Source organism: Astatotilapia calliptera, chromosome 11 (assembly GCF_900246225.1).
Source record: "Astatotilapia calliptera chromosome 11, fAstCal1.2, whole genome shotgun sequence".
Taxonomy (NCBI): Eukaryota; Metazoa; Chordata; class Actinopteri; order Cichliformes; family Cichlidae; genus Astatotilapia; species Astatotilapia calliptera.
Genome location: NC_039312.1, coordinates 3,317,401 through 3,331,456, shown reverse-complemented (window position 1 = coordinate 3,331,456; position 14,056 = coordinate 3,317,401).

Sequence of the window (14,056 nt, the reverse complement as noted above, 5' to 3'; positions counted from 1 at the left end):
TGTGTGAAGGACCAAAAAGCTCTCCAGAGAGTGATCCGTACAGCAGAACACTGCTGCAGGATTGCTCTCCCCCCGCTTCAGGACACCTACACCAGGAGATGCCGGACTAGAGCAGCGCAGATACTGAAGGACCCGTCCCATCCTGGCAACAAACTGTTCCAACTTCTGCAATCTGGTAGAAGGTTCCGCATCTTCCGGGCAAGGACAGAGAGACTCAAGAGGAGCTTCTATCCCCAAGCCATCCGTGCCCTAAACACACACACCCGCCCTCTCACATCATCTATAATTGACTGAGTCAGGACTCTTCCAGACACTAAACCAAGGCACAATGTACATTTCAATTCCTTTAATTTTAAATATGTTTATATTGTCTATCCTGTAAAATAGTCAGATGTCTATTCATATTAATGTACAGAACTCACCTGCTTGCTGCTACTACTGCACATTCACCCAGTGTATATACTATATGTCTGTATATATATATATATATATAATGTTCTTCATCTACCCCCCCCCCCCCCCCCCCCCCAATTTTTGCACATGTCGAGGAGCGTGTCAGGCTACATTTCACTGTGTTATACTTGTATAACTATGCATGTGACAAATAAAGAACCTTGAACCTTGAAATACTTTAAATTTACATTATTAATTAAGCTAATTAGTTCTTAGATGTTCCTGCACATATCTTTATGTGAGTTACGTCCATTTTTCAAATTTTTGTTGCCCGTCTCCACTATGCAGTGTTTGTACTGAAGAACATATCAGAATTAAATGAGGCAAAGATTGCAGGCTTATTTCATTAACATTTAACACATCATTCCAGCTTTGTTGAGGCGTGATTTAGGTGATGGTACAAGGTGTCCAGTTAAAGTCTTTTTGTTTGTTTTATTTTTGATTTGTTGAAAATGAAGACGAGGTTTGGTCTCATTGAACTAATGAGCTCTGGATCCCAGCGTCTCCCACACAAACAGACAGATTATTGAGTGATAGGCCATCGGTCTAATGGGGCAGCTATTGTTCAGGAGCTAGAACAGGTCGACCACTAATGACATGGGTGTTCATTAGATCCTGTCTCTCTAATGTTCTTGTGTATCCACGGTTAGGACACAGAATCAACACCTGCCATGCTTTTTAAAGCTGTATGAATAGTTTGATGGAGCACTTCTCCCTCTGTATCAGCATGCTCTCTGAGCAACAGAAGAAGGACAGACACATTTGATAGGATGCAAAGTAGCAGCAGTCAGTTTTGCATCCTTTAAGCCCAACGAGGTATACTTTTTTCAGAAAACTAAACACATCCGCTGCCTGGGAGTATGTCATTTACCTCCGAGGTGTTATACTCTTACTGCTGTCCTTTGTGGGTGCCAGAGCCACAGTTATAGGTGCAGCTTAATCATCCCAAGGTTTTCCCAAGGATCACCCCTATCCTTAGCTAAGCTACAGTCTCAATCTGCTTCTTTACACGAGTTTATGAAGCAGCTCCTTTAGTTTTCTTTCCTGCTGCATTTGTGCCTGAGATGCAACATCTAATAGAGCTCTGTTGTTGTTGCTGTCACGTCTTTGTTTTCACCTGAAAACTTTGTTGTTTAACAAAAGCTACATAAAGTGCTGAAGCTGTGTGAGCAGTCCCTGAGACTAGAAGCTAGCGCTACATAAAGTCTAGTGTACTTCTGTCCATATCCTTCCATATTTTGCCAGGAGAGGAGATCAAAAGCAGCCTGCCATGTGCATTCAAACAGACGAGCTCATTCTAATTCATAGCTCACCTACTGTAAGTTAAAACTACAAAGAAGATGTCTCGTGTGGCCTCTCACTTCATTTACTTTATTTAAATGTAGGGTTTCTCCTCTCAGCCGGGCCTCACCTCCCTTCCCCCAGCTGCACGCATGAGTGCTGTCCACTGAAATCTGGCGATGCTGCAGAGAACTGAGAGTGAGAGAGTGATTCACTCATGCTTTCTCTCTTACTGAAACACACACACACATAAAGTACACATGAATAACAACACACACTCTCACACACATCCTGAGACCACACTAAAGGGCACGTATTGTAAAAACAATGCATCAGTTTGAGTATTATTTATGTGAATATCCCATGTTTGACTTGTCATCCCTGATACTGCTGTAGCCTACGTAAGCCGCATTCCAAGTGAATATTGTGTGGATGACATTACCATGGGCAAAGACAGAGTATTATGGGCCCAACTGCACAGAGGAGCAGCACATCTACAAACAGAGTTCACGTATACATGAACAGGAAACTCATGTGAATCACAGCAGACCCGTGAATGAGCTGAACTGGAAACAAATGGGCACAACTCCATTTATAAATACGTGATGAGGTTTGTTAGTGTGAATGCTTGAAAAGCATTCACAGTATTGTTGTTGTAATCTTTATTATTATTATTATTATTATTATATTTTATTCTGTATTCCGTACGTTTTTTGTAATCCTACTCCTTCAAAACCGTTCAACTTAGAAAAACCATTCCAACACCGTTAGATTCCTATTCTTTTGGACAACACTGCTTCCATTTTTCATATTTTTAACATTTATATTTTTAATTTTATTCAACTTTATTCAACAAAAATTTATAATGTATTTCAATGGGGAGACCCTTCAAATCCTCATTCAACTTACTCATTTTTAAACTCTTACTACTTCCACATACATTGACATAGAGCCACCATTCAAACTTTAAAACGAAGACAAGACATTCAACTATTCAACTTGCATTTATCTTTTCAATATCTATTATACTTTTTCTTCAGTTCCAGTTTAAGTTTCATGATGTTTTTTCACCCGTTTCAGAGTTTATAATGGGTGTGTATGGGACGGAATGTTGGGGCTAGAGTGAGGCAGCTCAACTGCTAGAGTGAGAGGAGCAAAAAAAATAATCTTAAAATCTTTTTTAAAACTGCTGCTGTGTCCGCAGCGTTTGCTCTACAGGTATGATTTTACCCTCAAAACGTAGCCATGGCTGTCCTCTTTCATCCAATGTGTTTACTATTGTACTAGGTGTTATGGTTCTTTCATAAATGTCACCAATGCACAGCCTCCTCCCTCCAACTCTTCCATAGACTCTAATGTTAAAATGGCTCAGAAGGTTCGTTTGAAAATCAGAAGAGCATGGTGTCTTTCCACTGTCACCACGTCCATATAATAAACTCCACAGACATGAAAACTGAGAATTTGGTAGACTAGACATTGCTGTCGCTCACAGTGAAAGAATTTTGTCAATACGACTTTTACTTTTCATTTGGGAACGATTTGTTTCGGCCTGACTTTTCTGTTCATTTTAAGCAGCAAAAGTGAGGTGCATGTCTGTGTCGTGTGTATGGAGCCATTGGGTGCGGTCACTATAGCAACCAGGCTCACACCTGCCTGCTTAACGAGCTCTCTCTGCCACTCTGCCAAAATTCATCTTAAACACTTCTCTTTCAACTGCTGCTGTGTCCACAGTGTTAAAGCCATCATTTTACCCTCAAAACGTCGCCATCGTTGTTCTTTTTCCAACATCTTGTCTTTCAAAGCTCAGAGATGTAAACTTTTTAAACTGTGTGGGTCCAAGTGGAGGGATCACATTTTAGTCATTCAGTGATTCAAAGAATATGACCTTTTAATATTCTTTCAGATGTTTTCTGACTCTAAATGTTCTTTTCTCATTTCTTAGGTTTTTCTAATTTACAATTAAAACATTTTCAGCTTTTTTCCAACTTCTTCTTCTGTGTAACCTTCAGCTTTTAGCAGTTCAGCACTTTTGTTTTCAGGTTAAATTCGGGGTTTTTTTTTTTATCTCATTCAAAATTTTTAACTTAAATTCAGTAATTATTTCATTTCAATGCATACATTCAGATTCAAGCATTCACACTGCAGTTTCTTCAGAAAATGCACTTTCTAGTTTAAATTACTATTTCTCTGTGATATGACTTCAACAGCTATGCTAAAGCTGCGTGCAACATTTTGTGCAATGTGCCAATCAAATCCCTGAACTGCTTATAAAAATCACTGAAGATTTACATATGAAAAAAACCCAAAACACCCAGCACGCCCCTGTGGGCGGTTTATCCTTCAAGCTCGGGTCCTCTACCAGAGGCCTGGGAGCTTTAGGGTCCTGCGCAGTATCTTAGCTGTTCCCAGGACTGCACTCTTCTGGACAGAGATCTCCGATGTTGTTCCTGGGATCTGCTGGAGCCACTCGCCTAGCTTGGGAGTCACCGCACCTAGTGCTCCGATTACCACGGGGACCACCGTTACCTTCACCCTCCACATCCTCTCGAGCTCTTCTCTGAGCCCTTGGTATTTCTCCAGCTTCTCGTGTTCCTTCTTCCTGATATTGCTGTCATTCGGAACCGCTACATCGATCACTACGGCCGTCTTCTTCTGTTTGTCTACCACCACTATGTTTGGTTGGTTAGCCACCACCATTTTGTCCGTCTGTATCTGGAAGTCCCACAGGATCTTAGTTCGGTCATTCTCCACCACCCTTGGGGGCGTCTCCCATTTTGACCTCGGGACTTCCAGGTTATACTCGGCACAGATGTTCCTGTACACTATGCCGGCCACTTGGTTATGGCGTTCCATGTATGCCTTGCCTGCTAGCATCTTGCACCCTGCTGTTATGTGCTGGATTGTCTCTGGGGCATCTTTACACAGCCTGCACCTGGGGTCTTGCCTGGTGTGATAGACCCCAGCCTCTATGGATCTTGTGCTCAGAGCTTGTTCTTGTGCTGCCATGATTAGTGCCTCTGTGCTGTCTTTCAGTCCAGCTTTGTCCAGCCACTGGTAGGATTTCTGGATATCAGGCACCCTCCTCTATCTGCCGGTGGTACATACCGTGCAGGGGCCTGTCCTTCCATGATGGTTCCTCGTCTCCCTCCTCTTTCTTGGGTTTCTGCTGCCTGAGGTATTCACTGAGCACTCGGTCAGTTGGGGCCATCTTCCCAATGTATTCTTGGATGTTCGTTGTCTCATCCTGGACTGTGGTGCTGACACTCACCAGTCCCCGGCCCCCTTCCTTCCGCTTAGCGTACAGCCTCAGGGTGCTGGACTTGGGGTGAAACCCTCCATGCATGGTAAGGAGCTTTCTTGTCTTTATGTCAGTGGCTTCTATCTCCTCCTTTAGCCAGCCTATTACCCCAGCAGGGTACCTGATCACGGGCAGGGCGTACGTGTTGATGGCCCGGATCTTGTTCTTACCATTCAGCTGACTCCTCAGGACTTGCTTGACCCTCTGCAGGTACTTGGTGGTTGCAGCTTTTCTAGCGGCCTCTTCATGGTTCCCATTGGCCTGCAGGATCCCCAGGTACTTGTAACTGTCCTCTATGTCTGCAATGTTGCCTTCTGGTAGTTCAATCCCCTCAGTTCTGACTACCTTCCCTCTCTTTGTTACCATCCGACTACACTTCTCCAGTCCGAACGACATTCCAATGTCATTGCTGTATAGCCTGGTAGTGTGGATCAGTGAATCGATGTCTCGTTCACTCTTGGCATACAGCTTGATGTCATCCATGTACAGGAGGTGGCTGACAACTGCTCCGTTCCGTAGTCGGTATCCGTAGCCAGTCTTGTTAATGATCTCACTGAGGGGGTTCAGGCCTATGCAGAACAGCAGTGGGGACAGAGCTTCTCCTTGGTAGATCCCGCACTTGATGGTGACTTGTGCTATGGGCTTGGAGTTGGCCTCTAGTGTTGTACTCCACATCCCCATTGAGTTCCTGCTGAAGGCTCTTAGGGTCCCATTGATCTTGTACAATTCTAGGCATTCCAGTATCCAGCTGTGGGGCATTGAGTCATAGGCCTTCTTGTAATCAATCCAGGCCGTGCACAGGTTGGTCAGTCTGGTCTTGCAGTCTCGGCTGACTGTTCTGTCTACCAGTAGCTGGTGTTTTGCGCCTCTGGTATTCTTGCCAATTCCTTTCTGTGTCCCGCTCATGTATTGACCCATGTGCCTGTTCATCTTAGCCGATATGATGCCTGACAGGAGCTTCCATGTAGTACTGAGGCAGGTTATTGGTCGGTAGTTGGAGGGGACCGGTCCCTTCTTGGGGTCCTTGGGGATCAGGACCGTCCGACCTTCGGTTAGCCATTCCAGGTGTCTCGTTAACTAGCAGCTGGTTCATTTGTGCTGCCAGACGCTCGTGGAGTGCAGTTAGCTTCTTCAGCCAGTAGGCGTGAACCATGTCGGGCCCTGGTGCTGTCCAACTCTTCATACTGGAGACCCTTTCTTGGATATCTGCCACTGTGATGGTTACTTGACCCTGTTCAGGGAGGTCGCTGTGGTCTGCCCTCAGATCCTCTAGCCACTGAGCATTGCCGTTATGGGTTGCGTCCTTCTCCCATATGCTCTTCCAGTATTGCTCTGTCTCCAGCCTTGGTGGTGCTGTTCTCTTATTGTTCCCTTGCCACTGAGAGTACACCTTTGCTGGTTCTGTGGAGAACAGCTGGTTTATTCTCCTGCCTTCTATCTCTCTGGTGTACCTCCTCAAGCGGCTGGCCAAGGCTGTGAGTCTTTGCTTGGCAGTTTCCAAGGCCTCAGGTATGGACAGCTTGCTGTATTTCTTATGCACCTTATTTGTCGCACCTTTCTGCAACTCCGTTAGTTGGCTAACCTCCCTCCGTGCTACTTTGATCTTGCCCTCTAGCCTCCTTCTCCATGGAGGGTACTGCCCCTATGTCAAGGCTGTTCAACTTGTAGCCAAGCATCTCACTGATCACTGCTGCCATATTGTAGATCAGCTTGTTAGTGTCGGTAATCGTGGTTGTGGGTATTGTCCGTAGTGCTGCATTAACATCATCTAGCAGACCTTCTGAGGGTACTTCACGTAATCTTGGTAACCGGCTACGGGGGATCCAGGTTTCAAGCTTGGCCATGATCCTATTTTTCAGGTCAGTTCCTCTCGCACTCAACAATCCTTCTCCTATCGAACTTGGGGCTATGTACCCAATCTCGGCTTAGGTTACTGTGTCGGACACCGCCTCCAAAGGATCTTATCCAGCACTGGACAGGAAAACAAGCCACTGGTAGGGACGAGAGGGACGGTTGTCCGGCATAGCGAATCCATCGATGATTAATCAATCTGAAGGTCAGCTGGTCACGGGAAACCCTAATAACATACAAAGTTCAAAAAAGAAAAAAATTGAAACAGGAGTGAAGATGACGACGGCCAGCCGTGCACACAGGCGCCATCACGCACTGACTGAACTGAGCAAAGACGTCTCCTTATGTCTCCTTACGTCCCGCAGTGTTGGTGAAAATATTTAGAGTTAAAATTAATTTTATTCAAATGACTCTGTACAGTGTAAGCTGTCAAATCTTGCAGGAAATTCACTCTTTCAGAGTTATTATAGCACCATAATCCAGTGTTGATGAAAATTCTCCAAACTCAGTGTAACAAAAGTACTCTGATAAGCTCCGCCCTTGTTTAGGGCCACTGGGGGGAAACAAAGGTGGGCGTCTTTTTTTTCTTTCCCAGAATTCTGAGATTAAGGTCAGAATTCTGACTAATGGACAGATGCAAAGCTGGATATGGTTCTGTGCAGTTCACTGTGGATTTGTGGTGTCACAGATATAAGATACAAAATCAAATTGGTTGAGCAACAAGGTGTGGAATGAGGTTGAGAAGACGTCAGTACAGCTGCAGAGGGCATGCACTGTGGTACACGGATGACTATGACAAATTAAAACCATATGGCATGCTGCATAGACGGTTTTAACTTCTATGTTTTATAGATGGAGGCTCATACCTCAAACAATGACCCTAAATTGATTGCAAGTTATTTTCTGGGCTGGTTTCAGTCATTATGCAAATGTACTGTTTATAAGGTTGGAAACCTGCAGTCAGCTGAGACTGAAGAAGCCACCTGGATGAGTGACGAAACGTTTCTCCCACTGAACAGATTCAACTTTTGGGATTTCATTTTAATACTTTGATGGAATTGTACTCATGTTATCAGTGGAAGTAAGTGCACCAGAGGGGCATGGTTAGTGAGTTATTGCCACTGGTTAGTGAGTCTGTTCCCTAGCGCTGTGGAATCATTGCACACTGAGTATAAAGTGTTGGGCTATGTATTTAACAGTAAGTGTAGCACCATTCTGTGTCCATGTGCTGTTTTGTTGTTGCTGCTTATTTTTTATATTTATTAGAGGTCACTTTATATATCTCTGTTTTAATGACTTCATAAGCCTAAAGTTATTGTTACATGGTGTCAAGGTCATGGGTCGGTGACACAGTGTATTATTATTATTATTATTATTATTATTATTATTATTATTGTTATCATTATTATTATTATATTGTTCCTGGTCAGTCAGGTCTTATGTCTCTCCTGTCTCCATGCTCCGTGTTCCTTTTCCTCAGTGTCAAGTCTCTGTGTTATACTTCCTGTTTTACTTTGATGGTCCCTGTCTAATGTCATGAGCTGTGTCCCAAAACGTTGGCTGCATCCTTTGGAGAACCCGGCCTTCGTGGTCTACGTGGGCCGGGTCCTTCAAAGACCGAGAAGGCCGGAAGTGCGAGGCTGTGAAATGGGACGGTCTAGCCTTCAGATTTGTGTCACCGCTGTCTCGGTGGAGTTTAATAAACTCAGCCGTCTGCTCCTTGCTATCTAAAATATAACAGGACACTGGCGTAAATTCTCGACCGCCTTACACTTCTGTTTAATCAGTTTTCTGTTTGACGTTTATTCAGCTGTGTGAAAATCCCGGAGGAACCCACCCGATGGATTAATAAAGTTTTATTTAATCTAATAACTTTGATCTCAGCCAAACCGATTTACTTCGGAACAAATAAAACACAGAAAAAAGCCAAACAATAACATTTTTAAGTTATCCGAGTGACTTATATATCATGTTTAACCTGAGTAGCAAAAGAGCGGGGTCTGAAAATGATGAAGCCGGGAGTCCGCTGCTCTCGCCGGCTGTGTGACCATTGAACCCCCCGGCTTGCTATCGAGCTGGTGGGTAACAGACGTCTCCGAAAACGTCGGCACACTTTTGCAAATATGTGATGTCTTGATAAACCAAGCAGATATTTGTAATTTACACAGCTACATTCTCGCCTGAATATATGTTAAAAGTTTATTTTGTGGCCCAGAAAGAATAATAAGACTAATTTTAAAACTCAGTAGCGGCCGCCATTGTTGGCAGCTAAAATTTGGCTGGGCTGCGCTATGAATTCTGGGATATGGTGGGCCACGAAGGACACACCCGACCCATCCTTCAAATTCGGGGAAATGAAGGACGCATTTGTCGGCCGCATTTGAAGGAGTCGACGAATTGGGACAGCCTTCGTCGCCTGGCTGTGACGTAATCGGCCTTCAAATGCGGCCTCCGGAGGATGCAGCCGACGTTTTGGGACACAGCTAGTGTGTCTAGTTTTGCTTCACCCTGGTCTCGTCATGTTTCATTGCTCCCAGCCGTGTCTTGTTCCCTCGTTTCCCTCAGTGTATTGTAGCCCTGTGTTTCTCTTTCCGTGCTCCCTGAGATCTCTGTCCATGGTTTGCAGGTTACGTTACTATTTCCCTGTTTCTAGTTTTGTTTTGTTTTTGTAGGTTTATTTTTGTGGAGTTTATGCAACTGCAATAAAGCAGCCTCTTTAAGTTTATTTCTGCAATTGAGTGTCTTGGGTCCTACATCCTGCCTGCCACACAGCCGTACCATGACTCATGGTCCATGTCATACATTTATACTCTTTTCCATGCAGGAGGAACTTGATCAGCCCAGTGCTGAGGATGGACTGAAACCTATTTCCATGTAGGAGATGACTGTGCGTATGGGAGAGTGTACGCCAAAAGGTCAGTATGCCTGTGATGGAACAGTCTTTGAAGTCTAGTCTGCTTGTGGTAGAAAATGAATGGGATGCCCCAGGAGATCCACTTTGTGGAGTACATCTGTATATTAGGTTAAGAGAAGAAATACTGCAAATATACAAATAAATACAAAATATTTCTCTTTATGTTGATCACATTATTTGAAAGTTGGTGCCATGTCTTACAGGTACTCTATCCGGTTGTTCAGTCTGACGTCACTAGCCGTGTCTGGGTCTAAACTCCGCTGCAGGTCCATATATCAAACATCACTGTGGCATTACTGAGAGTTGAAAAACTGTCTAAAGTCTTTCATCTTTAATAAAATGATCAGCGTTCTGCTCTACCAGGTGTAACAATTGAGTTTAACATCCAGGCATCCATGAAAACGGAATTTATGACATTTAACGGAGTTAGAAGTTAGCAGGGAGTTAGCTCGCTAGCTTCCATCTAAATACAATATAGCATGTCCTGACTGCGGGGTTTTGGAAACAAATTCAAACATACAGCTCTGTTATCACTTCCAACATAAATGAAGACAGAAAACTAAACAGCAGTGACGTTTGTAGGGTTACTGAAGTTGGGCTAGCTGGTATATAATGATGTGCTACGTGACTAGGGTTGCCAACTCCCTGAAAAATAAATAAGGGACACCTCGTGGCCAGGGCCGGGCAACCCAGTTCACCCTTCCCAGTGTGGTAGCTCTTTTTTTGTGTGTGAAATTATTTTTTAACCATTTGACTTGAATTTGATTTAAGCAGATGCATATTCTTTGTGATATGACCATGTGGGAAACAAATGATCATTTAGCCATTTATTTTTAGCTCACAATGACAACATTAACACAGTAAAACAGGTCTCTTTCTTAAACAGAAGCCTGTCATGCTTAACTTTTGAGAATATAAGTAAATCTTTCTTTAAAAGAACTCTGTCCTGCTTAACTTAAAATTATATAAATTAATAGAAAACAATAGAACGAAAAATATTCTTGTAACAGTGCACATATAGTGCATTTAGTACAATTGGCTTCAGCTGAGGTATTATTTCAAACCCGCTTGTTCCCATGATTACGCATCATAACTCATCATCATTATTCATCTATGTATTACTTTTATGTATTAGTGATCTATTTGTTGTAATCATCTATCCTTGCAGTTGTTTATTACACAAAATAAATTATCACACTTCTGGCCACATAGCGCTGATATTCACCGCACATGCCCATATTAACCTTAACCAGAGGGTTTAAAAAAAAAAAACGGTGTTTACATACCATATCTGCTTCTGCCATGCCTGGTGGACAAGAAATTGGTTAAGGGTTCCCCGAGCTGTCACGCCCCTCATGTTCTTCATGTGCCCACCACTAGAAGCATGCCTATGGAAAAAGTGCGCCGGCACACAGTGCAGTGCGCTTTAAAGTTAAAATTGGAGGTGAGCTTCCCTCCCTCCAAGACATCTACAGGAAGCGGTGCCTGAGGAAAGCGGGGAGGATCATCAAGGACTCCAGTCACCCCAGCCATAAACTGTTCAGACTACTTCCATCAGGAAGGAGGTTCTGCAGCATCCGGTCCCGTACCAGCAGACTGAGAGACAGCTTCTTCCACCAGGCCATCAGACTGCTGAACACGTCATAGACACCTCAGCTTCACTACTGGAACTTCAACATTATGCACTCCACACTGTATATAAATGCCACTTGTTTTGCACATATTCAACTCTGTATATTTTATATATTTTATTATTATTATTATTATTATTATTTTATTTTATTTTTTTACTATTTAATTTGTAAAAATGTGTATACACACACACACACACACACGTAGGATAATATTTAGTATACACATCCAGAAATGCATACACTATTATATATTGTACATATATTTATTAGTTTCAGGTTGGCCATTCTTGTATTTTGCTCGTTTGTGTTGTTGTGTTTGCACATCTCTGTTGCTTGTGGGGCTCGCACACAAGAATTTCACTCGCATGTGCTGTGCCAGTGTGCCTGCACATGTGATGTGACAATAAAAGTGATTTGATTTGATTTAAAGGTGTTATCGTGCACTTTTCCAGCCAGGTGTTTTCCTTTTCCCATTCCTCCCTGTGCTTTTGCAGCCTTTTTTTTCTTTCTCTGAGCGAACAAACATTGCTGCTCTGATGCTGGGCTTACACTGTGCGGTTTTTGGCCCATTTTGAGACGATTTTTGAGTCGTGCGGCCAATTTGGTGATCGGCCCGATTTTGGCCTTCATCGTGCATCGTGTAGTATACGTGGGGTAACGAGAAGCGATTAACACCTCACGACCAGCTCCCGATCATCAATCGCTCGTGAGGGTGTCACCGCAGCTGCTCACACTGCTCACGCGCAAACACGTAAACGTCGGTGAAAAAGACGTTGCAGCACATCTGTGCAGCGTGTGATCTGGACACAAGCGATGGAGGCACAACTTGTAGAACTTTGGAAAGCTCATCCGAGCCTTTTCGATGTGGCCTCACAAAATTATCACGACACAACCGTGAAAATAGTTGGATCTACATGCTGCTCAATCACAGCTGCCTGATCATGTTTTTCATTAGCAATTTAGCAAAGTTGATGGTGGTGGTGTGTCTGTGTGAGTGAAAGACAGAGAGAGAGAGAGCGACAGATTTTCTGTTATAACCTTCATTTTATGGAGGCACAGTGTGACTCAGGTCGCATCAGAGCATCGGGCGGTATAGTGTGAGACCTGCATCGTGACCTACCAACTTCTAACCCCTGCGAGTCAATCGTGCAGTTTGAGCAGGAGCTGAATATCGTGACTGAAAAAATCGCACAGTGTCTGTCCAGCTTTAGGTGTACTGTCGTCCGAGACTTGCACCGCAGTGTCGGCGTTTGTTTCCCTGTTGGCCATGCTTCTTGTTGTGGTCATCTGTTGTCTTCCGGTATTTTCTCCGTAAGCGACCTTTCCTCGACCAATGAGATGAGCGGTAATCTGAATTGTCATACTCGAATTGTCATAAGTGTGCTGTCAGCTCATTGGTCACAAAGCAGGAGAGGGGCTGGGAATTATGTTTTCAAACAAAGCGTTAATTCCATTAACATTTATAGACTACTTTTGATTCTCACTGTATTACGGGACAAAGTGCGTCCCTTATTAGCTCAATACGGGACGTGTACTTTTGTTTCGAAATACGGGACGATTCCGTATTTTAAGGGACGGTTGGCAACCCTATACGTGACCGCTAGCGACACAGCTATGTTAGCATAATATAAACAAGCTAACTTTTTTTCCACTCGATAAAAGTTAACGTGAGTGTTCTCGGTGGTCAGGAACAAATGTAATCGCATGGCAGGATGCTGTAAAAGGACCAAACTTCAGCCAGGAGAACAACTGAGATAATCCATCCACAATACGAGGTTAGTCATTCATATACTGCTGCATGGGCTGGGCTGGGCTGTAGCTACATCCTAAGGTTTTAAAAACTGAGCTTAAATAAATGATTAAAGGGAGGTCAACAGTGATCACTGACTGTTTTAGGAGCTTTTTGAGATCAAATAGAAGAAAATACAAAACATTAAACATGTTAACAACACAAAAGCCATATTAAACGCAGACTACTTTAGACCCGGAAGTAGGATTCATCACGTCATCACTTAACGACCGGATATACAGGCTTTTAGTTCAATTATATTAAATTATGTTATTATGGTATTATTAGGTATTATGTTCCTCATCACCTTTTCATTATTGTATTTCACTTCTGTAATGCTGTAAGATATTTTAACTGGTTTTCATTCAAATGACCATGAGTCACTGTCACACTGATGCAGCGTGAGCTCCTTTATCATATGATTCCTAAAATTATAAGAAGCATAACAAAAATATTTTGACTTGTATTTGTAGTATCGCAGCACTAATGCAACAGAACAGAGAAGCAAGTAGAACCAAGTTATCGTCCCATCACGTGTGACGTGTTTGACATCATTAAAAGCTTGAAATGAAAAATAAATGGCCTTCTTCTATGTCACTGAGCTCATGTGTGGCAGTCTCTTTAACTCTGACAATGCATGCTTTACCTTGTGGTCCAACAATATGTGTTCTCAGTGAAATTAGCTGATCGTAGGCTTTAATTTGGTTGATGTAAGCCAAGCCAAACGTAAATATTTCTTGCCAAAATAAGTAGTGAAGGTCAGAGGTTAGGTCATGGATTTCCGGCCTGTTCAGATGGACAAGGAGCTTAATCAACATGCTCAAAACCACAATAGA